General features: G+C 34.4%; 1 protein-coding gene and 1 pseudogene across 2 annotated transcripts in view; one reads left to right on the top strand and one right to left on the bottom strand.

Annotated features, from left to right (window-relative positions):
• Positions 1-3,314, top strand: part of DYNC2H1 (dynein cytoplasmic 2 heavy chain 1) — a 258,081-nt gene that overhangs the window by 196,875 nt on the left and 57,892 nt on the right. The window lies entirely within an intron of this gene.
• On the bottom strand, positions 226-344 carry LOC112476279 (annotated as a pseudogene).

The following is a 3,314-nucleotide window of genomic DNA, read 5'->3' on the forward strand; positions in this document are numbered from 1 at the left end:
GCCTCTTTTCAGAAATCTCTTGAAAATTTACTTTTCCTTCATTTCCAATTTGTTTTTCCTTTATACAAAGCAATACAGTAGTTACAGAATTTCTTATTGAAAAAGATTAAAATTTTCTTTCCTGAGACAAAACTCTTTTTTTTTTTAGGCAAGGCAACCCTTGGTTGACCTCATAGATTGCAAGGACCTTGTCATCTTACAATCCCTTATTTTAAAAATTTTTTATACCTACAGCACCTGGTCTTCCTAGATGGTCTCCCATCCAAGTACTAACCAGGCCTAACCCTGCTTACCTTGTGAGATCAGATGGGATCAGGCTTGTTCAGGGTGGCATGGCCATGGACAAGACAAAACTCTTAATTTACTAAGTTATATTTTAAGTATAAAAACATATTTGAAGTATGAAATTATTTGCCATGGTATATGATGCCATTATAAGGACATAACTATTTTTAACTTTTTTTTCAAGGATCTAGTAAATGCAGTTTAAAGTTCCCACTAGATGGAATATATATATCCTAATGGAGCTAGCCATTTCTTTTCTGAAGAGAATTTGTTTAGAGACTTTCTAGAGAACTGTTTCACCTAGGCTGATATGCAGTTGGTTTTTACTTCACAGTATTTCACTTGGTTACAACCAATCTCTGTTCTGAATATATGGTCCTTATGTCTATGGTAGGGGCCTGGCAGTTAAATATTTTTAATGCTTATTACTGATCTAACATAGTATAAGAATGTGGCTTCTAGAGCCAGACTACTGGGTTCAAATCCTAGCGCTAGTACTTACTAGCTCTGTAACTTAGGAAAATTACTCAACCTCTCTGTGCCTCAGTTCTTGTAGCTATAAAACAGGAATAATGATAATATAGGCCTCAATGGAATCTCATAAAGATTAAATGAGTTAATATATGTAAGGCCTTTATAATTGTGGCTGGCATATGTGAGCATTCTCTGTTAACTATTCATTTTACTTTTATTGAAGACAGAAAGGTTTATAATATGCGACCACTCCATCATTTGCCCCTTTTCTAAGCAAATTATTTTTATTATTTATATAATTATATATTATTCAAAATATTTTAATTGAGCACCTAGTTTGTTTCAGTGGCTTTATGTTTGGGACCGTGTTGTGGGCAAAACAGTCATGGTACCTATTCCATGGAGTTTACAGTTAATTTGTAAGAAAGACATTTTTAAAATTAAATAAATACGGAAATAAATGCATCATTATAAGTTATTTCAAATGCTGTAGAAGGAAAGGACAGGTGGTATTATAAAGAAACAGAGATCTATTTTGGACTAAATAGTTAAGGAATAGCTTGCTTGAGAAGTGAAATTGAATCTGAGAAGTGAGCAATGAGAAGACAGTAATCAGAGTTGGAGGGGAACGAATGCCATTCCAAGCAGAGAGGAGGTCATGCACAAATTCCCTGAGAAGAGAAAAAGCTTGGCACATTCAATAAACCTGAAAGAAAATCAATTTGATTGGAGTATAGAGACAAAAGATAGTGTGGAATGAGATAAGGGGGATGATTAAGATAGAGTAAGGAGTTTGCATTTTATTTCAAATACAGTGGAAAACCATGAAAGAGCTTTAAGTGCTAGAGTAGCCACAATCTGGTTTACATTTTCAAGAACTATCTGCTATTATGTAGAAAACAATTTGGAGTAAGATCAAAGAGAAACTAAGGACAACAATCAGGAGGCTCTTGCAGCAGTGCAGGTAAGAGTTCTTATGGCTCAGCATATGGTGGTAAAGCAGAAGGAGAGAAGTGGATGCATTCAAGTTCAATATTGGAAATATTAATGAAAGATTTTAAACATAAATTTGGATGTGGGGGTAAAAAAATGATGTGTTCTTTTCTGGATTGAATGTCTAAGTAGAGGTGGCACCATTTACGAAAGAGGGAAAACTGAATACAAATTCTGCAAGGGTCGGGGCGGGGTAGGCAGCGATGCCTCAGAGATGATCAAGAGTTTATTTTGGACATCTGATAGACAGTTGGATATATAACTATGGAGCTCAGAAAAGTTATTTGGACTTATGGTATAATTTTGGAACTTATTAGCATCTAGGCAACATTTAAGTAATTAGAAAGCATATCATCTAAAGAGAAAATAGTGAGAGAAAAAGTGAGAAGAAAAAGGGCTTACTACTGAGCCCTGAGGAATCTAACATTTAGAGTTATTGTCAGGAAAGGGGTAACGAGTATTTGTGAGGGGAAACAAAAACAAAAAGCCAAACAAAGCAATAACACAAAGGCTGTGGTATCATAGAAACCTTGAAGAGAGAAGAGAGTCTTTCATTAGAAATGGAATTGTTAACTATACCACGCTGCTTCTGAGAGGATAAGCAAAACGAAGACAGAATTGGTTAATGGATCTTCAGAATAAAAGTCACTGGTGATCTTGACCTTGACAAAAAAAGTTTAGTTGGAATGAGGAGACTGGAAGTTAGGTTTGAAAGGCAAGTTTGAACTACGAGACAAGGAGATGGAAAGAGTATGTACAGACAGTTTTTCTATAAGGACTACACGAGAGAGTAGAGAAATAAGATGATCAAGATACGAGGCCCAGTATGTTTTTTCTTAAAGATGGGAACTAGAATCCTTAAAGGCTCATGGGAATGATCTAGTAGAGGAAGGAATTGAAATGCTTAAGAATTAAGCCAAGTTTTGTTTTCAAGAAGCCAAAGACACAAAAACTCCTGAGAAATAACAGTATGACTTCCCATGTTAACAGAAGTTTTGTTTTCATATGAGGACCTTGAAACTCTGTAAGGCAAGCAAGAAAATATCATTAAATAGAAAAATGCAAGTGCCTAGCCATTCTAGGTAATTTGACAGAGAATGAAGGAAAGGAAATGGCTAAAGAAAATTAAGTATGTAGTTAAATTTTGCTTAAATATTAAACTTTGGTAATGTTAATGCTTATTAACAATATATCTAAAGAATCTAACTCAGTATATATACTTGAATTTTAAAAGGTCTGAATTTTAACAGCTTGAGTAGATTCTAAGAATTTAAGAATTTAAATTATAAGAAAAAGGACGAAATAAAACAGAAGGAATCCACTGACAAAATCAGAAGCATAGTGGGAAAACAGTTTCATTTTTATGATTTTCTTAGGCCCAAGGTAAGTATCTAATTCCTGACTTTTGTTCTAACACTTTCATAATTGCTCAATGGAACATTTTAATGGTAAGGGTAGAAGTCAGAGTATTGCCCAGAGTCTCCACTGGAGATCCTTCCTACTGCTCAGGATAGGGATGATTCACAACTTTTAACAAAATAATTATTGATGTGTCTCTTTCC

This window comes from Pteropus alecto, unplaced genomic scaffold (assembly GCF_000325575.1).
Source record: "Pteropus alecto unplaced genomic scaffold, ASM32557v1 scaffold12, whole genome shotgun sequence".
NCBI classification, from domain to species: Eukaryota; Metazoa; Chordata; class Mammalia; order Chiroptera; family Pteropodidae; genus Pteropus; species Pteropus alecto.